This window comes from Simochromis diagramma, unplaced genomic scaffold (genome assembly GCF_900408965.1).
Source record: "Simochromis diagramma unplaced genomic scaffold, fSimDia1.1 OVJJ01000050.1, whole genome shotgun sequence".
Classification (NCBI taxonomy): domain Eukaryota; kingdom Metazoa; phylum Chordata; class Actinopteri; order Cichliformes; family Cichlidae; genus Simochromis; species Simochromis diagramma.
The window spans coordinates 1180699-1204799 of NW_024387188.1; the positions used below are offsets into that span (position 1 = coordinate 1180699).

General features: G+C 39.2%; 1 long non-coding RNA gene across 1 annotated transcript; it reads right to left on the reverse strand.

Annotated features, from left to right (window-relative positions):
• Positions 1–3706: 3706 nt before the first annotated feature.
• On the reverse strand, positions 3707–7095 carry LOC120745171. The gene is made up of 2 exons (XR_005698574.1): positions 7031–7095; positions 3707–4661 (listed from the first exon to the last, which is right to left on the reverse strand). It is a non-coding gene; the product is annotated as an uncharacterized LOC120745171 (long non-coding RNA).
• Positions 7096–24101: the final 17006 nt, after the last annotated feature.

Here is a 24101-nt window from a genome sequence, read left to right on the forward strand (position 1 = left end):
GATATATATCACGATATATTCTTTTCTTCTGTATAACGTATTTTCCACACTATAAGGCACACTTAAAATCCTTTAATTTTCTCAACAATCGAGAGTGTGCCTTATGTATGAATTCTGGTTGTGCTTACTGACCTCGAACCAATTTGGGCGTGCAGAAATCTGTTAAAAAATGTTTTAGTACAACCTTGGTAAGCCGCATTACGGCTGCCGTAGTGAGGAGCTTCGCAGAGTAATCTGGGTCCAAAACTCCGTCCGTTTCAGCTCCCAAAGTCAAACGAATACTGAGAGTTAAAAACGGTCTAAATTCTTTCATCTTTAATTAAATCATCAGCGTTGTTGCTTTACCAGGTGTAACAATTAAGTTTAACATCCATGCATCCATGAAAACAGAATTTATTACATTTAACGGAGTTAGAAGTTAACAGGAAGTTAGCTCGTTAGATTCCACCTAAACATGTTGTGCTACGTGATTGCTAGCGACACAGCTATGTTAGCATAACATTAGCACAGTGAAGCTGGAGGATGAACGCAAACCTTTTTCCACTCATTAAAAGTTAATGTGAGGGATTCTGGTGGTCAGGGACAAATGCAATGGCATAGCAGGATGCTATACACGAGCCAAACATCAGTCAGGAGAACAACTGAGATTATTCATCCACAATACAAGGTTAGTTATTAATATACTGCAACAACATGGGAATAGAACAGCTGCGAGAGAATTCAACATTAATGAATCAATGTTACGGAAGTGGAGGAAGCGCAGTTTTTGGCTTTCCCCTTATTTCAAAAGTGCTTCATCTCTTTGCTATGACTGTCGCCCGGAATAATTTGCAGATGATAATGGTTTTAGCCGCTGCGATGCTTTCGACCAAAACAGGCGCAGCTTGATGACATCATCAACACGCGCTATCGCGATAGAGCGATATAGTGAAAATCTCTATCGTTGGCCAAATTTATATCGTTTCTATCGTATATCGTTTATATCGCCCACCCCTAATCCAGACACATTTATTGTTTCTTTAATCACCACAATAGTTTGAGTTTGTGCTAAAATCTCTTAAAAAGCTGTTTTGAGTGATAAGTTTGGCTTTAATGTGTTAAACTTGCATTAGATAAGACAATGTACCACTGAACACAGGAGGGATTATTGCTGAAAATGGGTCTCTGAACACCTCTGTAGATATTCTATTCAAAATCATTCATGATTTGTGATCAGTGTTAATATTAAGCATTTATATGATTATTTACTCTTTTGATTAATTGCTGTGATTCAACATGAGACTCAAATGTGAGTCTATTCAGAAAACAAGACATTTCTAATTCAGCTCAGACTTTTGAGCTGTAGTCTACATTGTAATTATAGTGTACGGTTATTGATTAGAGCAGATGATATGAGACTATCAGGAGAGACTGTTAAAAAGTTATGAGCTGTCTTGATGCAGAGAAAGTGGAGTTTGTCATCCTTGAGCTGCTGCCAAGATAGGCATCAGGTAGGATTGAATGATGCTCTGGCTCTGTGGTCAAGTTCAGACATAGGCTTTAAGCAAGCATGAGCCACTGATAAGCGTGATAGATTAATAAGCATGTATAAAGTGGACTTGTTAAACAGCTCTGATAGGAGAAAGTCAATGAGCACGCAATAAAGTGGACTTGTTAGGGCCAGTTTACCATCAGCCTTGCTAAAGTTGAACTTCATTTGTATTTAAAGACAGACTTTAAAGAAAATTCTTATTTGAAACTGGTGATGAAATCCAGGTCAGACACAGTTACATACAAACATACAGTACACACTACTGCTCAAAAGTCCCTGCTTTTAATAGGAAATTGGCTTTAATGTAATATCACATGAAGTTTATCAGTAATGTTTTCACAGCTTTAATCAAATCATTCATCATCCATAAGTTGTGATGGAAAAATGTCTGCAAGTGTGCAGGAGCCCATTTTTAGAGACAATCAGTCCTGTGTTATAATGTTAATTGAAGTTTATCAGGTCAGATGACCAATAGATGATAAGAAATATACTCTTACTAATTATTAGAGTTACAAGTACTTTGCTAAGCAAAATTAAATGAGGTTAGGTTGGAACTTGAGACGTTTACATAAAAGGTTCAGTTGGTGATGCATGAAAGAAAATAAATTTCTTCTAAAAATCTTTTGGAGAATTCTGATGGTAAGAAATGAAAAATATTCAAAGAGTGAAACTGTTAAAAAAGTGAAGGTTTTGTGCAGCTGGGTGTTGCAGCCCCTTTAGAGGAAAATGTCAACTTGCTTTAATGAGGTTAAAAACAAAACCTGGGATGATCCAGACTAGGGCTGGGCGATATGGCCTAAAATTCATATCGCGATATAATTTGAAGCATGTGCAGTAGCGATATATATCACGATATATTCTTTTCTTCTGTATAACGTATTTTCCACACTATAAGGCACACTTAAAATCCTTTAATTTTCTCAACAATCGAGAGTGTGCCTTATGTATGAATTCTGGTTGTGCTTACTGACCTCGAACCAATTTGGGCGTGCAGAAATCTGTTAAAAAATGTTTTAGTACAACCTTGGTAAGCCGCATTACGGCTGCCGTAGTGAGGAGCTTCGCAGAGTAATCTGGGTCCAAAACTCCGTCCGTTTCAGCTCCCAAAGTCAAACGAATACTGAGAGTTAAAAACGGTCTAAATTCTTTCATCTTTAATTAAATCATCAGCGTTGTTGCTTTACCAGGTGTAACAATTAAGTTTAACATCCATGCATCCATGAAAACAGAATTTATTACATTTAACGGAGTTAGAAGTTAACAGGAAGTTAGCTCGTTAGATTCCACCTAAACATGTTGTGCTACGTGATTGCTAGCGACACAGCTATGTTAGCATAACATTAGCACAGTGAAGCTGGAGGATGAACGCAAACCTTTTTCCACTCATTAAAAGTTAATGTGAGGGATTCTGGTGGTCAGGGACAAATGCAATGGCATAGCAGGATGCTATACACGAGCCAAACATCAGTCAGGAGAACAACTGAGATTATTCATCCACAATACAAGGTTAGTTATTAATATACTGCAACAACATGGGAATAGAACAGCTGCGAGAGAATTCAACATTAATGAATCAATGTTACGGAAGTGGAGGAAGCGCAGTTTTTGGCTTTCCCCTTATTTCAAAAGTGCTTCATCTCTTTGCTATGACTGTCGCCCGGAATAATTTGCAGATGATAATGGTTTTAGCCGCTGCCATGCTTTCGACCAAAACAGGCGCAGCTTGATGACATCATCAACACGCGCTATCGCGATAGAGCGATATAGTGAAAATCTCTATCGTTGGCCAAATTTATATCGTTTCTATCGTATATCGTTTATATCGCCCACCCCTAATCCAGACACATTTATTGTTTCTTTAATCACCACAATAGTTTGAGTTTGTGCTAAAATCTCTTAAAAAGCTGTTTTGAGTGATAAGTTTGGCTTTAATGTGTTAAACTTGCATTAGATAAGACAATGTACCACTGAACACAGGAGGGATTATTGCTGAAAATGGGTCTCTGAACACCTCTGTAGATATTCTATTCAAAATCATTCATGATTTGTGATCAGTGTTAATATTAAGCATTTATATGATTATTTACTCTTTTGATTAATTGCTGTGATTCAACATGAGACCAAATTTGAGTCTATTCAGAAAACAAGACATTTCTAATTCACCTCAGACTTTTGAGCTGTAGTCTACATTGTAATTATAGTGTACGGTTATTGATTAGAGCAGATGATATGAGACTATCAGGAGAGACTGTTAAAAAGTTATGAGCTGTCTTGATGCAGAGAAAGTGGAGTTTGTCATCCTTGAGCTGCTGCCAGGATAGGCATCAGGTAGGATTGAATGATGCTCTGGCTCTGTGGTCAAGTTCAGACATAGGCTTTAAGCAAGCATGAGCCACTGATAAGCGTGATAGATTAATAAGCATGTATAAAGTGGACTTGTTAAACAGCTCTGATAGGAGAAAGTCAATGAGCACGCAATAAAGTGGACTTGTTAGGGCCAGTTTACCATCAGCCTTGCTAAAGTTGAACTTCATTTGTATTTAAAGACAGACTTTAAAGAAAATTCTTATTTGAAACTGGTGATAAAATCCAGGTCAGACACAGTTACATACAAACATACAGTACACACTACTGCTCAAAAGTCCCTGCTTTTAATAGGAAATTGGCTTTAATGTAATATCACATGAAGTTTATCAGTAATGTTTTCACAGCTTTAATCAAATCATTCATCATCCATAAGTTGTGATGGAAAAATGTCTGCAAGTGTGCAGGAGCCCATTTTTAGAGACAATCAGTCCTGTGTTATAATGTTAATTGAAGTTTATCAGGTCAGATGACCAATAGAAGATAAGAAATATACTCTTACTAATTATTAGAGTTACAAGTACTTTGCTAAGCAAAATTAAATGAGGTTAGGTTGGAACTTGAGACGTTTACATAAAAGGTTCAGTTGGTGATGCATGAAAGAAAATAAATTTCTTCTAAAAATCTTTTGGAGAATTCTGATGGTAAGAAATGAAAAATATTCAAAGAGTGAAACTGTTAAAAAAGTGAAGGTTTTGTGCAGCTGGGTGTTGCAGCCCCTTTAGAGGAAAATGTCAACTTGCTTTAATGAGGTTAAAAACAAAACCTGGGATGATCCAGACTAGGGCTGGGCGATATGGCCTAAAATTCATATCGCGATATAATTTGAAGCATGTGCAGTAGCGATATATATCACGATATATTCTTTTCTTCTGTATAACGTATTTTCCACACTATAAGGCACACTTAAAATCCTTTAATTTTCTCAACAATCGAGAGTGTGCCTTATGTATGAATTCTGGTTGTGCTTACTGACCTCGAACCAATTTGGGCGTGCAGAAATCTGTTAAAAAATGTTTTAGTACAACCTTGGTAAGCCGCATTACGGCTGCCGTAGTGAGGAGCTTCGCAGAGTAATCTGGGTCCAAAACTCCGTCCGTTTCAGCTCCCAAAGTCAAACGAATACTGAGAGTTAAAAACGGTCTAAATTCTTTCATCTTTAATTAAATCATCAGCGTTGTTGCTTTACCAGGTGTAACAATTAAGTTTAACATCCATGCATCCATGAAAACAGAATTTATTACATTTAACGGAGTTAGAAGTTAACAGGAAGTTAGCTCGTTAGATTCCACCTAAACATGTTGTGCTACGTGATTGCTAGCGACACAGCTATGTTAGCATAACATTAGCACAGTGAAGCTGGAGGATGAACGCAAACCTTTTTCCACTCATTAAAAGTTAATGTGAGGGATTCTGGTGGTCAGGGACAAATGCAATGGCATAGCAGGATGCTATACACGAGCCAAACATCAGTCAGGAGAACAACTGAGATTATTCATCCACAATACAAGGTTAGTTATTAATATACTGCAACAACATGGGAATAGAACAGCTGCGAGAGAATTCAACATTAATGAATCAATGTTACGGAAGTGGAGGAAGCGCAGTTTTTGGCTTTCCCCTTATTTCAAAAGTGCTTCATCTCTTTGCTATGACTGTCGCCCGGAATAATTTGCAGATGATAATGGTTTTAGCCGCTGCGATGCTTTCGACCAAAACAGGCGCAGCTTGATGACATCATCAACACGCGCTATCGCGATAGAGCGATATAGTGAAAATCTCTATCGTTGGCCAAATTTATATCGTTTCTATCGTATATCGTTTATATCGCCCACCCCTAATCCAGACACATTTATTGTTTCTTTAATCACCACAATAGTTTGAGTTTGTGCTAAAATCTCTTAAAAAGCTGTTTTGAGTGATAAGTTTGGCTTTAATGTGTTAAACTTGCATTAGATAAGACAATGTACCACTGAACACAGGAGGGATTATTGCTGAAAATGGGTCTCTGAACACCTCTGTAGATATTCTATTCAAAATCATTCATGATTTGTGATCAGTGTTAATATTAAGCATTTATATGATTATTTACTCTTTTGATTAATTGCTGTGATTCAACATGAGACCAAATTTGAGTCTATTCAGAAAACAAGACATTTCTAATTCACCTCAGACTTTTGAGCTGTAGTCTACATTGTAATTATAGTGTACGGTTATTGATTAGAGCAGATGATATGAGACTATCAGGAGAGACTGTTAAAAAGTTATGAGCTGTCTTGATGCAGAGAAAGTGGAGTTTGTCATCCTTGAGCTGCTGCCAAGATAGGCATCAGGTAGGATTGAATGATGCTCTGGCTCTGTGGTCAAGTTCAGACATAGGCTTTAAGCAAGCATGAGCCACTGATAAGCGTGATAGATTAATAAGCATGTATAAAGTGGACTTGTTAAACAGCTCTGATAGGAGAAAGTCAATGAGCACGCAATAAAGTGGACTTGTTAGGGCCAGTTTACCATCAGCCTTGCTAAAGTTGAACTTCATTTGTATTTAAAAACAGACTTTAAAGAAAATTCTTATTTGAAACTGGTGATGAAATCCAGGTCAGACACAGTTACATACAAACATACAGTACACACTACTGCTCAAAAGTCCCTGCTTTTAATAGGAAATTGGCTTTAATGTAATATCACATGAAGTTTATCAGTAATGTTTTCACAGCTTTAATCAAATCATTCATCATCCATAAGTTGTGATGGAAAAATGTCTGCAAGTGTGCAGGAGCCCATTTTTAGAGACAATCAGTCCTGTGTTATAATGTTAATTGAAGTTTATCAGGTCAGATGACCAATAGAAGATAAGAAATATACTCTTACTAATTATTAGAGTTACAAGTACTTTGCTAAGCAAAATTAAATGAGGTTAGGTTGGAACTTGAGACGTTTACATAAAAGGTTCAGTTGGTGATGCATGAAAGAAAATAAATTTCTTCTAAAAATCTTTTGGAGAATTCTGATGGTAAGAGATGAAAAATATTCAAAGAGTGAAACTGTTAAAAAAGTGAAGGTTTTGTGCAGCTGGGTGTTGCAGCCCCTTTAGAGGAAAATGTCAACTTGCTTTAATGAGGTTAAAAACAAAACCTGGGATGATCCAGACACATTTATTGTTTCTTTAATCACCACAATAGTTTGAATTTGTGCTAAAATCTCTTAAAAAGCTGTTTTGAGTGATAAGTTTGGCTTTAATGTGTTAAACTTGCATTAGATAAGACAATGTACCACTGAACACAGGAGGGATTATTGCTGAAAATGGGTCTCTGAACACCTCTGTAGATATTCTATTCAAAATCATTCATGATTTGTGATCAGTGTTAATATTAAGCATTTATATGATTATTTACTCTTTTGATTAATTGCTGTGATTCAACATGAAATCAAATGTGAGTCTATTCAGAAAACAAGACATTTCTAATTCACCTCAGACTTTTGAGCTGTAGTCTACATTGTAATTATAGTGTACGGTTATTGATTAGAGCAGATGATATGAGACCATCAGGAGAGACTGTTAAAAAGTTATGAGCTGTCTTGATGCAGAGAAAGTGGAGTTTGTCATCCTTGAGCTGCTGCCAAGATAGGCATCAGGTAGGATTGAATGATGCTCTGGCTCTGTGGTCAAGTTCAGACATAGGCTTTAAGCAAGCATGAGCCACTGATAAGCGTGATAGATTAATAAGCATGTATAAAGTGGACTTGTTAAACAGCTCTGATAGGAGAAAGTCAATGAGCACGCAATAAAGTGGACTTGTTAGGGCCAGTTTACCATCAGCCTTGCTAAAGTTGAACTTCATTTGTATTTAAAAACAGACTTTAAAGAAAATTCTTATTTGAAACTGGTGATAAAATCCAGGTCAGACACAGTTACATACAAACATACAGTACACACTACTGCTCAAAAGTCCCTGCTTTTAATAGGAAATTGGCTTTAATGTAATATCACATGAAGTTTATCAGTAATGTTTTCACAGCTTTGATCAAATCATTCATCATCCATAAGTTGTGATGGAAAAATGTCTGCAAGTGTGCAGGAGCCCATTTTTAGAGACAATCAGTCCTGTGTTATAATGTTAATTGAAGTTTATCAGGTCAGATGACCAATAGAAGATAAGAAATATACTCTTACTAATTATTAGAGTTACAAGTACTTTGCTAAGCAAAATTAAATGAGGTTAGGTTGGAACTTGAGACGTTTACATAAAAGGTTCAGTTGGTGATGCATGAAAGAAAATAAATTTCTTCTAAAAATCTTTTGGAGAATTCTGATGGTAAGAAATGAAAAATATTCAAAGAGTGAAACTGTTAAAAAAGTGAAGGTTTTGTGCAGCTGGGTGTTGCAGCCCCTTTAGAGGAAAATGTCAACTTGCTTTAATGAGGTTAAAAACAAAACCTGGGATGATCCAGACACATTTATTGTTTCTTTAATTTAAGTGGTTTAATTTAAGTCAATGAGCAAAGTGGACTTGTTAGGCAGAGTTCGCTGTCAGAGTTAAAACACTCCAACTTAATTTTGATGATAGACACAGCTAAAAAAAAAAAAAAAGAGCATTTTGTTGACACTGATGACATAATCCTGATCAGATACACACAGACACATGCATACAACACACACTACTGCTCAAAATTTTGTGGTCAGATTCAAAGATTCTCCCTTTATTAATAATTCACATTTACTTTAACATAATATAACAAAAAGGTTATCAGAAATGTTTTCACAGATGTGTGTTTAATGAATCATTTATGTTAAATCACCCATGATGTATTAGGAAATGTCTACACAGTTATACATGGGCCCATTTCTAGTAACAATCACTCCTATGTTGACAGATCACATGGTTCTAAACCAGGAACACATCTGATTTAATCAGATTACAAACATCATCCATCACAAACTTCAACAACTTACTGTTTTTAATCCGCACAATGATTTCGGTTTGTGCTGATATCTTTGGAAAAAGGTTTCTTGACTGACAAGTTGAGATCTAACATTACAAACTGACATCTGGTAACACAATGTACCAAATGAAAATGGGCCTCTGTAGATGTCATGGTTCTCTTGCCCTCTTTTGCTGGCCTGCTTCTTTCTCTCTCTCCTCTTTCGGTGTATGCCTGTGTTGTTGTCCGTGTGCTTGTCTTTTTTAGGGGATGCTCCTCCACCTTCCTGTCCCTCAGTCACTTGTGAACAATCAGCTGATTACTCGCCTGTTCCTCACGAGGTCTTCATGCTGGCTTCTAAACAACCAGATCTTTGCATTACCAAGGTAACGTATCATGCCACAGTCATGTCACATTTTCCATCAGTTCTTGCTTTTGCTCACTCTCTGTTTCTGTGCAGACCTGTGCAAATCCGCCACCATCTCCTCATTGAATGACTGGCGACCTGTAGCCCTGACCCCCATCGTGAGCAAATGCTTCGAGAAGTTGATCAGGGACTTCGTTTGCTCTGCACTACCCGACTCACTGGACCCTTTGCGGATGACACTACAGTGGTGGGTCTTATCACCAAAAGTGATGAGACGGCCTACAGGGAGGAGGTCAGCACCCTGACCCACTGGTGTCAAGACAACCATCTCACCCTCAACGTCTCAAAGCCAAAGGAGTTGATAGTGGACTTCCGGAGGTGCAAAGAAGTACACATCCCCATCACCATCAATGGTGCTGCTGTGGAGAGAGTGAGTAGCTTCCGGTTCCTTGGTGTACATCTGGCTGAGGATCTTACGTGGTCAGGACACATAAACAAAACAGTGAAGAAGGCGCAGCAGACTGAAACGATTCGGCATGAGCCCCCGCATCCTCAGGACCTTCTATCGCTGTGCCATTGAGAGCATCCTCACTGGATGTATGGCAACAGCACCGCTTACAACCGCAAAGCTCTCCAGAGAGTAGTGCGGTGTTCTGAATGGATAATTGGAGGTGAGCTTCCCTCCCTCCAGGACATCTACAGGAAGCGGTGCCTGAGGAAAGCGGGGAGGATCATCAAGGACTCCAGTCACCCCAGCCATAAACTGTTCAGACTACTTCCACTAGGAAGGAGGTTCTGCAGTATCCGGTCCCGAACCAGCAGACTGAGAGACAGCCTTTTCCACCAGGCCATCAGACTGCTGAACACTTCATAGACACCTCACCTTCACTACTGGAACTTCAACATTATGCACTCCACACATGTCTAACTACCAACCTCTGTATATTTTATATATTTTATTGTTTACTCTATTTCATTTGTAAAATATGTATACATACACACACACACACACGTAGAAAAACACATTTAGTATACACATTCAGTAATGCATACACTCTTATATTGTACATATATTTATTCATATAACTCTCAGATTTAGCCATTCTTATATTTTGCTTGTTCTTATGGTATTGTATTTTTGCACACCTCTGTTCCTTGTGAAGCTCGCACACAAGAATTTCACTCGCATGTATTGTACCAGTGTACCTCCACATGTGATGTGACAATAAAAGTGATTTGATTTGATTTAAAAGGAGATGGGGGTCAGGGTGTCAGCACCCCTGGCCACTTTACCAGTGTTTTTCCAATGTGGGGGGTTTACTGTAGAAATTGGAGACCAGAGACTATAACTGTAACTGTTGTGTGAAACTCTTCAGATCAGCCTTTAGAGTAGGACTGCACAGGATGCAGTGTGCTGATCTCCAGATGCATCTGTAAGGAAAATGGGTAATAAAAGGATTGTGTGAAATTTGGAAACATCTCTGCGTGATCTCTACCAAGACAAAAAGAATCAGAGAGACCGACGTTGTCTCAACAACACTTAGTAGATATTCCACTAAATCTCATTTGTGATTTATGATAAATGTTACCATTAATTATTTATATTTCTTTACGCTTCTGAATAATTTAGTAAAACATCAAAAAGATTTTTACTGTTGTCAGAAAATAAGACATTTCTAATTCTCTACAAACTTTTGAGCTGTAGTCCAGATTGCAATAATAGTGTATGGTTATTGTTTATAGCAGAAGTATCAGGACAGGGTGTGAATAAAAGTTATGAGTTGTGTTGCTGCAGAGAAAGTTGTTCACTCTGGTGAGGTCTAATGAGTCTAATGGGAGGCTGAGCCTTCAGCTTTCCTGTCCCTGTCCCGTTTAACCAGAAACGCTCTCGTCTTTTAACATTGAACTCATAACTTTCCTTTTTGATCAATCTTATAGCTACAGCTGGATCAGCTGACCCTGTCCCATCCTTTAGTTATGCTGTTATAGGCCACAACTGCTGATTCACTTCCCATCATGCACTGAGCACTTCTGTCTTTTACTCTCAGTGTGTTAATATATCACTACTGCGTGTCAGTAACGTTGGTCCTCTTCCTCCCATCATGTGTTTTGTCCTGTCCTCGTATGCTCTTGATTTGCTTCTTATTTTGTCTTTTCTGTCATCCCCAACCAGTTGCTCGTCCTTGAGCCTCATTCTGCCAAAGGTTTCTTAAAAGGGTTTTTTTTCCATCCCACCATCCCCAAGTGCTTGCTCATAGGGTAGCTCCAACTGTCAGAAAAAAGGGCTTTCACATTGCACGGGTTTCTAAAACTCTGTGCCTCTGTTTCCTGTCACACTGACTGTGAGCCTTTACTGTATTTCCAATGTAATTTAGAGAGAGAAACATATGTCAATACTAAGCTGTTAAGAGGCTACTTACAATAATCTGTCTCCTTGAACTGAAACCTGTATACAGTCTGTGATCGGCTGATCTTGGCCTGAGGTTTACTGCTTTTTGTGGATTTACACATCTGAATCCAACAAGATGTACACAGATGTTTCATGATTTCCATCCCATACACTGTCTTTACACTGTTTAAGCCACAGATGTTAAACTCATTTTTACATCGAGGGCTACATACATGCCACCAGTGAAAATCTCCCGTGTAAAGTAGTTTAACTGCACATTTCATTTCTGAGCTATCTCAATATTGGAAAAAGAAGTGCAATTTCAACAGTATGTCTCAGTTTTCTCTACATGATAAAAAAAATGCTGTGGTTGCTAATGAAAGAAATCTCTCTTGTCCTTTTGTGCAATACAAAAAAGTAATTTCAAGATCCAGGCTGTATACTGCGCTACCATTTTCCTCCCCTGGTGCCTGAAATCAGCTGGTTGTAGCTAAAATGCAAGTGGAACCGATAAGCAGGTGTCTTTATTAAATGTTTTTGTTACTACAAAGTCAAAATGTTATGATGGTTTCAGTGTTTTAATGATTGCAAGCCCTGCATGTTTTCTGGAAGAAGAAATGACGATATCACTAATTAGATTATATGACATCCGAATCAGATTTTAGAGGAAGAGTTCGCACCAAAACGAAATGTTTTCACTTTCCTATGTCCTATAATGTTATGGCTTCATTCTAAGACATCTGCTAAGGAAATGCCGGCCTTCTCTCCAATAAAACTGAAAAAAAGAAAAGATTAAAATGCTAGTTTCTTCATGGCTCTTAAAGCAGCAAAAATCAAAACATTGGAAAAACATCTGTTAAAACTGAGCAGCAATATCTCTTTGCAGAAATGATAAACTGGGGACTTAACACTTAAGGGCGGTTGATTGGGTGGGGTGCTCCAGATAACTGTTTTTGTCATGTAATTGGATTGCACTTTGTCAGGCCTCTACCCTAAGACCTGACCAACACCTGAAGGCTAAGCTTCCGCTGATCTAGCTTTTAGGGTCACTGAGGCACGCAAACCCCCTGCGATGGATCGAGCATTGAAAGAAAGTCAGACACAGGTTAAAGTACAGTGGCACTTAGAGTTCAAACGGACTGCAACCAGCGGTAAGAAAAACGCTGCAAAAGAACATAAAACACAACGCAAATAGGAAAAAGGAAGAACAAGAGGAAGGGAAGTGTTTCTGGGGAGACAATAACCTGACGGACCAGTTGCAGAAACCCAAAACATGGTAGGCGTGTTTTATCATCATTCATATGATGACGGATTTTTAGGCTAATAGTTAGGCTAACAAACTTACCTCTCATCTTTTCTTTCCTCTGTTTCTTTCCAAAACTGATAGATCCTCCACTTCTTTTAAGTGTCTACCAGCGCAATTCTTAGCATATTTTGGTTCCTGCAACTGGTCCGTCGGATTATTGTCTCCCCAGAAACACTTCCCTTGTGCTTTTGGAAATGTTTTTTCCTATTTCTGCTTTGTTTCTCCTATTTCTGTTGTCGTTTTTCCTATTTCCGTTGTGTTTTGTGTGCTTTTGTAGGGCTTTTCTTATTGCTGGTGTTTTCTTAAGTTGCAGTCCGTTTGGCCTCTCAGGGCCACGCAGTACAGTCCCAAAAAAAGTTGTTTTTTATTTAACCCAACAACATAGTTGGTTAAATTATACAAAAAAATCTAAATCTTGGGCCCATAAAAGAGGTCAAAATAACAGAACTCTACTCAAAGTTAACAGCAACCAATACTGATACCTCAAACAAACTGACCTCACTAAACGAGACAAAGGGGGAAACTTAAAAATCTGAAAAAGGGGTAAAACACACAAAAACCTAACTGAGACCAAAACCAGTTATTTATTATCCTGTAAATTAAACCTTATATTTAAAGAAAGACAAATGTGAATGCAGTGTTGTGTGTAAGCCTCTACACTAATGTTACCACTGTGTGGCTGTAACTGCAGCCATCACACCGCCTGACCACGTTAAGGTGGTAATCTCTCAGGGGGGAAACAGAAAAACTAGACAACAAAAAGAAAAGAAAATAATGCTCATCAGATTCTAACAACTCAAAACATGACATTTACCATAACCGGATGGCCTATATAATAAATATATTCAAACTCAACAATAGTACTTCGCACTATTGCCAATATTAACAAAACCAAAAAGGGTAAGCCAAATTATAAAAAAAAGACAATTCACGAAGTCTTGAAAAATAAAACTGAAAAATAGAAATAAAGAATAAAAATCCTCAATCTACTCTATAACAACAGTCTCCTGCTTCCCTACAGATCAACACGTTGTCACTCCCAACTCGTCATATGTGCGACGCCCATACAGCATTTATCACTTCTTAATTATTTATTGCACTTCTTGCTCGTCAGTGAGGTACTTTTAGTGCTTTATCTATGTTTGTGTGGGGACTTGTTATAAATCAGTCTTCAACCTTTAATCTCTCTCTGAAAATGACTGGGATTAAATGCAGTATAATAAACTTTCCTGAAACTTTGTCATGATCTCCAGTTCTGCCATTTCATAGGATCTCCTGTCCAGTGCTTCTCAAATGTTGGTTGTTTTTATAACTCATCTCACCTTCTGCTCTTGTGTCTGCTGTGATAAGCCTTTTATACTCACCCATTTTATTTCCATTTCTGTTTCTCACTATTTTTCTTAACAAGATTAAACCAGAATCAAGGTATGGGAGGAAATTCTACACTAATTGGTACCTGTGGTCTTTCTTCTGTTACATACCACACCCCAAAGAAAGGACACACATAATACAGACACATTTTCAGTGACCCAAATAACGTTCATACACGCTCCGTATCATAACCTCCTTTTTGTTTGTGTTTATTTTAAGCAAGTGATTTAACATAAGGATTAAAATAGAAAGAAAAATCCTTTAAATAAAACCTGTGTGAAATACATAATAAAAAACATAAAATAAATAAATATTACAAAACCCCCTGAGATCTAGCCTCACAATCACTTGTTCTATGACGACTAAAGAAAGTTTATTTACTTCACAGACCCAGTGACGCCCATTCAGTTTCATTATCCAGGAAATAACAGCTGATGCTCACACTTCTGTTTAAGACACAGTCCAATCTTAGGTTCCTCACCCTGAGTGGAACAATGGGTCTATGTGAGTACAGCTGCCTTTTTCAAATCATCTCTACATCATATGAGTTCATGATTCTAGCATTACAGAAAATGTCTTAATAGGGCTGGGCGATATATCGAGTTTTTTAAAAAATATTTGTGATGTGACAATATCGTTTATATCGATATAGTCTATGTTACGTTATAATTATACTTGTGGAGCCGCAGGTTTGCCTCTCTGTCGTCCACTTTTGTCTCTACGCAACGTTACTCGGCCTCGCCTCTCCTTCACTGAACACAACTCCTCCTCCCCCACAGCTTCACCTGCAGGCAATGACAAGATGAACGCGGCAAATCTCCGTTAGCGAGTTACCGCGGATCGCCCCGTGCATGGGGCTGCACGGCGCCAACACGTTAGCGAGCTAACCGTGCTAACAACATGCAGCCCACAGGGGCTGCACGGTCTAAAATCCTTTCATTTTCTCAAAAATTGACAGTGCGCCTTATGTATGAATTCTGGTTGTGCTTACTGACCGCGAACCGATTTTATGTGGTACACGGCGCTCAGCAATCTGTCAAAAAATGTTTTAGTACGACTTTGGTAAGCTACAGGGCTGCACCGCTTGATGGACTGTCGGAGCATTACGGCTACCGTAGTCTGGAGCGATACATACTGTGCTTCAACGTAATATTACCATATTGTGTGTGTATAAGGGCCATACATGGCACCTGTTCGGAGACATGGTTACAAAGAGGATTTCAAACTCAAGGCTGTCAGTCACGCAGTAGATGACGCACTTGGGAATAGAGCAGCTGTGAAATCTGTCTCTTTGTTATTATGCTCAGCGTCTTTTAGTTTACATTTTGACTGCACAATTGTGAGCTTTTTGTTATGCACAAAAACAACATTGTTTTCTTTTATTTATGGAGCATGATTATTTAATAAATGCTGATAATTTATTTTTGAGTAATTTCTTCATGTACATCTACGCCAGGGGTCGGCAACCTGCAGCTCCGGAGCCGCATGCGGCTCTTCAGCCTCCTTGTAGCGGCTCCCTCTGGACCTGACCAAAAAACAAAACAAAAAAAAAACATAAATGAAAGGTATTTCGAAACTCATTTTTATTCATACATGATTATTAGTTTACTTTTTTTTGCCTAGTTATCTTGGAGTTTGAGTTGATATCTAATTTTAAAAAAGCAATTTTTAATTTATAATTTTTCAACAAAAATATACGTCACATCAACGTCAACAGACCCCGCCTTTACCTGCTGGTGGATTTTAGAGTATGCTAACCCTGCAAAAGGCTAACCATGAAAAAATCCCAAAAAAGAAAAGTTTAGGAAGAAAATAGAGAGTTTAATTCAGCGTGGACATATTTATTTGCATTCACCGCCAACGACGCTGGCTTACCTGTGTGCTTAATATGTAGCGAGAGAATGTCGAACAACAAAAAATGTAACGTTGAAAGACATTTTCAAAACAAGCACTTAGCATTCGCTGAAAAATACCCAACCGAAGATGAGCGAAAGAGAGCAATTTCGGAACTGCTGCGAAAAGCTGAAGAGAGCAAACTATCTTTCAAGAAGTGGATCAGCTCTCCACAGCCAACTAGCACTGCTAGTTGTGTGGCAGCTCTGGATATTGTAAAGAGTGGGAAGCCGTTCACAGACAGAGAATATTTGAAAGAATTGTTCATAAAAATATCAGAGCATCTATTCTCCGACTTTAAAAACAAGGGGGAAATTGTTCAGAAAATTAGAGAAATGCCTCTCTCCGCAAAGACCGTCAGAGACAGGACCATTAAAATGGCGGAAAACATCAGCCGTAAGCAAATTAATGACATCAATTCAGCTCAAGCATTTTCAATTGCCTGTGATGAGTCAAGTGGTGTAAACGATGTTGAGCAGACAGCACTGTTATGCAGATATGTCAACTGTGATGGGCCTCAGGAAGAACTGATTGAACTCATACCGCTAAAGGGCCAAACACGAGGGCAGGACATTTGTGAGGCTGTTGTGAGTTGTCTAGAAGCGAAAGGAATAAACACCACTCACCTGGTGTCAGTGTCTACTGATGGGGCACCCAGTATGAGAGGAGCACAGAAGGGCTTTGTGAATTTGCTTCAAAAGTCACTGGATCGAGAGCTGATGGCGTTTCACTGCATCCTCCACCAAGAAGCACTGTGCGCACAAACATTCCCCCCCGAATGTGTCGAAGTGATGAACCTCGTTATCAAGATAGTGAACAAAATAATTGCGAACGGGTTAAGCCACCGACCGTTTTGTTCATTGTTAGAAGAAGTCGACAACGCATATTCAGCTCTCCTGCTGCACAACAAAGTCCGGTGGCTGTCCAGGGGAGAGGTACTGAAACGCTTCGCTACCTGTCTGGAGCATGTGAAAACGTTCTTGGAAAGCAAAGGCCTCCGCTATCCTGAACTGGAAGACCTTGATTGGTTGGGTAAATTTTACTTCATGGTGGATATGACAAGTCACTTGAACACGCTGAATACAAATCTACAAGGAAAGGGAAGCACGGCCCTGCAGATGCTGGAGAATGTTTTGGCATTTGAGCGCAAGATGACAGTGTTCGCAAGAGATGCACAAAAACGTACGCTCTCTCACTTCCCCTCCCTAAGAGAGTTCAAAGAAGCGAACAATGAAATAAATTATGAATATTTCCACCGTGCCATCATTGCAATGCAAGCTGCATTTGGAGAAAGATTCAGTGATTTCAGAAAGGAGAAACATACTCTCTCTTTCCCTGTCACACCGCTGGACATCGACCCATCTCTCCTGAACACAGTTGCATTCACCGGAGTATGTAAGTCTGATCTAGAAATTGAACTGGCCGACATAGCGGATAAAGATTTGTGGGTAAATAAGTTCAAAACACTGACGGCGGATCTTGAAGAAGTCGCCCGTCAGAAGGCTACGCTCGCTAAAGAGCACAAATGGAGTGATATGGAAAAACTCCCCCACCCCGACAAACTTGTTTTTGAAACATGGGGTGCCATTCCTGACACATATATTAACATGAAAAAGTATGCATTTGGAGTCTTGTCCATCTTTGGCTCAACATACTTATGTGAGCAAGTTTTCTCAAGCATGAATTTTATAAAGTCCAAACACCGCTCCCGCCTCAAAGATGAGAGCCTATACAGTCCTGTATGAAGATCAAAGTCACATCTTACAGCCCCGACATAGGGAAGATCTCCAGCGAACTTCAGACACAGAAGTCACATTAAAATGGTAAGGACAATAGTATTTTACAAGCTATTATTTTTCAGAAAAAAAATATTTTAGACTCCGAGCTGATGTAGATTTTTTGTATGTTCAGGTGCTTCAGTTGATTGCTGGCTGAGCAAAAAACCCGAAGAGGACGAGAGAACACTGACATGGACTTGTCAAAGACTCTCCCAATTTTCTTTTTATTTTAAAAGCTGTTAAGTTGCAGCTAAATGTTTTATTTATATTAAAGTGGGCTAGTTTTATTTTACTTTTACAAAAATATACGCCTACAGTTAACAGTTTAATTTATTTCAAAGCAGGCCTACAAATGCACATTGCACTTCTGTTTGTTTTATTCAGTGGTTGTAACAGGTAAAATAAAAAAAAGGATGAAAAGTTAAATTATTGCGTTATTTTTTGCGGCTCCCTACGATTTTTTTTTGGCAGAAGAGGGGCAAAATGGCTCTTTTGATGATAAAGGTTGCAGACCCCTGATCTACGCTGTATGTAAATAAAAGTGCCTGTGTGACATCTGGGACACAGCTTTGACTAAGAACTCTCTTTTTGTTCTTAACTTATGGCTTTAAAAAAAATATCGAGATATATATCGTATATTGCCATCCAGCTAAAAAATATAGAGATATGAATTTTGGGTCATATCGCCCAGCCCTATGTCTTAATATTTCCAGACTGAGCTGTGGTAAGATCTTTTGTTTTCTTTCTTGTGTTTCAGTGACAGCCTTAGCCATCACAGCCGGGCAGGTAACAAACCTACAGTGGGGCAAAAAAGTATTTAGTCAGCCACCGATTGTGCAAGTTCCCCCACCTAAAATGATGACAGAGGTCAGTAATTTGCACCAGAGGTACACTTCAACTGTGAGAGACAGAATGTGAAAAAAAAAATCCATGAATCCACATGGTAGGATTTGTAAAGAATTTATTCGTAAATCAGGGTGGAAAATAAGTATTTGGTCAATAACAAAAATACAACTCAATACTTTGTAACATAACCTTTGTTGGCAATAACAGAGGTCAAACGTTTACTATAGGTCTTTACCAGGTTTGCACACACAGTAGCTGGTATTTTGGCCCATTCCTCCATGCAGATCTTCTCGAGAGCAGTGATGTTTTGGGGCTGTCGCCGAGCAACACGGACTTTCAACTCCCGCCACAGATTTTCTATGGGGTTGAGGTCTGGAGACTGGCTAGGCCACTCCAGGACTTTCAAATGCTTCTTACGGAGCCACTCCTTTGTTGCCCGGGTGGTGTGTTTTGGATCATTGTCATGTTGGAAGACCCAGCCTCGTTTCATCTTCAAAGTTCTCACTGATGGAAGGAGGTTTTGGCTCAAAATCTCACGATACATGGCCCCATTCATTCTGTCCTTAACACGGATCAGTCGTCCTGTCCCCTTGGCAGAAAAACAGCCCCATAGCATGATGTTTCCACCCCCATGCTTCACAGTAGGTATGGTGTTCTTGGGATGCAACTCAGTATTCTTCTTCCTCCAAACACGACGAGTTGAGTTTATACCAAAAAGTTCTACTTTGGTTTCATCTGACCACATGACATTCTCCCAATCCTCTGCTGTATCATCCATGTGCTCTCTGGCAAACTTCAGACGGGCCTGGACATGCACTGGCTTCAGCAGCGGAACACGTCTGGCACTGCGGGATTTGATTCCCTGCCGTTGTAGTGTGTTACTGATGGTGACCTTTGTTACTTTGGTCCCAGCTCTCTGCAGGTCATTCACCAGGTCCCCCCGTGTGGTTCTGGGATCTTTGCTCACCGTTCTCATGATCATTTTGACCCCACGGGATGAGATCTTGCATGGAGCCCCAGATCGAGGGAGATTATCAGTGGTCTTGTATGTCTTCCATTTTCTGATGATTGCTCCCACAGTTGATTTTTTCACACCAAGCTGCTTGCCTATTGTAGATTCACTCTTCCCAGTCTGGTGCAGGTCTACAATACTTTTCCTGGTGTCCTTCGAAAGCTCTTTGGTCTTGGCCATGGCGGAGTTTGGAGTCTGACTGTTTGAGGCTGTGGACAGGTGTCTTTTATACAGATGATGAGTTCAAACAGGTGCCATTCATACAGGTAACGAGTGGGGGACAGAAAAGCTTCTTACAGAAGACGTTACAGGTCTGTGAGAGCCAGAGATTTTCCTTGTTTGAGGTGACCAAATACTTATTTTCCACCCCAATTTACGAATAAATTCTTTACAAATCCTACCATGTGAATTCATGGATTTTTTTTTCACATTCTGTCTCTCACAGTTGAAGTGGTACCTCTGGTGCAAATTACTGACCTCTGTCATCATTTTAAGTGGGGGAACTTGCACAATCGGTGGCTGACTAAATACTTTTTTGCCTCACTGTATATATACATATACATATATATATATATATATATACACATATATATACACACACACACATACATACATATATATATATATATATATATATATATATATATATATATATATATACACATATATATACACACACACACACACACACACACACACACACACACACACATACACTGCAAACAATAAATACACATTCCAAAATAAAACACCTCTGCAAATGAAGTGGAAAAGTTTGCTCTGGCGGCGCTTCGCATCAACATGTATATGAGGTACATTGCACTTTTGAGATTTGATCTGTGCATAGGTGCATCTTTGATGATGCAGCTCAGAGATCCACAATCCAGCACGTTTCCGTTTCTCTGACCGTCAGGCTGGCTGACCCGAGGTCACGTCAGAGCTTTGTTTTCTATCTATATGTAACAGACAGTCGGTTCCTCTCCTTCCACGCATTTCATACGACATAGCAGGCATACTGCTGGTTGGTTGACCAGAGTTTTTTAATGCCTGTCTACATTAACACATCTCGAGAGGCGTAGGAGCCAAAAAGTGAATCTGGAGCCAAATGTAGCAGCTGCAGCAGGGCACACAGAGCAAATATTTTCATAGGGTAGTATCAGAAATTGGACCTTTGAATATGTAATCCCTTTAACTTCTTTCCTTCTATTAAACCCTTTGAGAAACAGCTATCCAGTGTACTCCTGATATGTGCTCTTATCATTTGTTCCTGATGCTCAAATACAATCCTGGACTCAACATATGTGGCTGTGTCTCTGTCCTTGCTATAGATATGTGTTAATGTGCAAAATAAGGTTAAAAAATAAAGAAATAAATGTGAGTTAGAGCAAGCTAGACAAGCAGAGAGGAATGTGTTAAATGAGGGTTAACTACCACACTGATCCCAGAACAGACCGCATGTACAAATCAAGTTCTCCGTCTAGTTCGTTTTCATCCTCCTAGTCCTCCTCCTCTCCTCGTAACCCTGTTTTTACTCCTTGGGATGAAAAAGCAAAAAGGGGCCCGAATCTACTCCTGCAGGAACAATCGGTCATTTTTTATTTTCTTTTTAAACTGCTGAGATATGAAGCGATCCTCGCTTGTTTGTCTCTAGTTAGTCTGCAGTTTTTATGTTAACACAAATGCATGACTATTTTACTGACTCACTAACTGACACTGGCACTATCGGGGGTTTAGTGGCGCCATATGTGCACAGATTGAGGAGGATCTAAGTATAACGTGGATAACCGTGGAAATCGGGCGTGGCCCTCCTGTCAAATTTCATTCCCACTTTGATTTTTTTTTTTTTTTCAGAGCCTGTTTCAGCCTGATGCAAATCTCACTGCGAGAAGAAAAATAACCTATAAATCTATTAGCAGCTATAGTTTAGGTAGCAGAGCATAAACTAACACGTCACTTGGAGAGATCTGTAGATTTTTCCTTCATGGTTTCAAATGTAAGCTGGCTGATTTGGTTAATTTTTGTTTTTTGTTTTAAACTGAGCAAACCTGGTCTTCTCCCAAGGACTGCTGCAGTTATCATGCAAGCATGTTAATTTAATAAAAAAACAAAAACAAAAAAAAACCCCAAAATAGAATGAAACTCATTTCAGGAGACAAATAAAACTGATAGCGACATTTTTTTGTACAGATGATTGGCAAACGGAAAGTTCCTGGAGAGTCGTGCACACACAAGTAGACTACTACAACATGCTACTTAGGGGAGTTTGGGAATGACAACGAAGCAGAACAAAATTAGACCCAAACAGTTGGACTGTTGCTCTGTGAACACAGCAAAATGCCTTTGCATTATTTCTTTTACTCAAGTCTTATCTGATCATTTGAGGAAGAAAGAAAACACAAGCGTCCCCAGTCTGTTTATAGTAAAACCAGAAATTAACAATTCACTTTAATCATGCATTAACAATTCGTTGGCCGCTTAGAACAACATTGAAAAAACAAAAAACCCATAGATCAGAGGATAAATCCTTTTGAGGCAATAATAATTTTAGGTTACTGTTCAAAAGTAAAAAGAAAAAAAATGGTACATTTTAAAATCCTTTGTTTATGGACAGAATTCTTCCTGTTGGACACAAGAAGCAGACTCCAAAAGAACTTTGAGACGCTGCAGAAGTCTGATTAGGCTGCTGTTCATGCAACTGGCTCACTGTGGTGTGACAATAGTGTATTTCTCAAAGCATAGGGTGTAACAAAGAAATGGATGCCTCCTGATGGGAACAGTGAAGATGGTTTGGAAGTCCTAAAACCTCTTCCTTTGTAATGGGCAGCAGTGGGTGACTCCTCTTGTTACATGCCAGTTATACCACAGACAATCCAGCTAAAATTCTCACAGAATTTCTCACAATTGAGAAAGTGTCTTATTTCCTTCTGACTTTCCCATCTTACTCTTGTTTTTATTTTTTGAAGTACATTTCCTGAAAAGTTCCCCATTTCTATGATCAGAGATGTGAGCCTGATCTCACAGGTTAGGGTTCGGTAAATGAACAGTCATACCATTTATTTTTTTCATTCACAACATACTAGATAATATTCTTTGGTTCACAAGCTGGACCAGCTCTACCACGTTATCTATCACTGCACTATGCAATTAACAGCATTAACCCTTCAATGCCTGTAACAAAAAACTAAATGTCCTTCACATGATCCAAAGTGGGGTCTTCAAACAGTCCAGCACCTGGAACTGTTTGTGTACTTAATAATATATTGCTGAGCTTCTCTAAGTTACAGTAGCTTGTGTTCGTATGTGTACACAAAGACATAAACGTTCAATGATAAAAACACACAGTAGAATAAAATTGTAAGACGTCATCAGTTGATGCAGTTTAAGGACACTTGTTCTTCTGTGCAGTCTCACCTGGAGCTCACGTTTCTAGTTCATGCCATCATGACCAAAGATTCTTCAATTAATAGTTTAAAGATGTCCATGAATGCACTGCTAACTGCTCTTCAACCTTATAAAAATCAACATGCATTTTGAATAAGAAACACTTTTACAAAACTAAAAGCTTCACTGTGCTTAGTGATTTATCTGTCTAAACAAAACAGGTTCAGTTTGTAACTGAGAGAGCGGCTCGGTGGCGCTGAATTATATTTCCAATAGAAACACAATTTCATATGTTGTAGTAACAACACACTGCCACAAGATGGCAGCCTACACCTACTTTACCATGCTGTTCCAGTAAAAAAGAAAAAGTGACAGAGCCTTGAAAGAGTGACAGTGACACTTTTTATGAACTCATCTGTAATGTGTCACCTTTTCTGTAGAATGAAGTGCTTCCCTTCTTTTAAAGTAAATGCAGGCTTACAAAGATCCTCTAAACATGTTTCTGAAATAATCCTAAACACAATCATTAAATCAAAAATGCAAGAAACTATTTATTTAATCACTGTTCGTAACTTAATTCCTTAACTTATTACAAAAATAAGCAAAGACTTTTCTGCTGTCTCACCTCTGTCAGTGTTCATGCTGTTACAGGAACAGGTGGTAGGTGAAGGGGGGAGGGAGAGGGGGGGGGGAGAGAGAGAGGGGGGGGGTGGGCGGGGGGGCATGGTGGTCGGCGCGGATATTGGTATAGTGGTTTTATGAGCTTGTCCATTTTCCGGCGTGTGTGGTGGTCTGGGCGCAGGGCAGCTCGTTTGCTCTTGGGGCGCTGTATTTTTGTCGAGGGAGCGGAGCGCCGGAGGAGGCCGTGGAGGAGGGAGGGGGGGGGGGGGGGGGGGGGGGGTTGTGAGGGGGGAGGGGTGGAGATGTTTCGGTTTCCTTA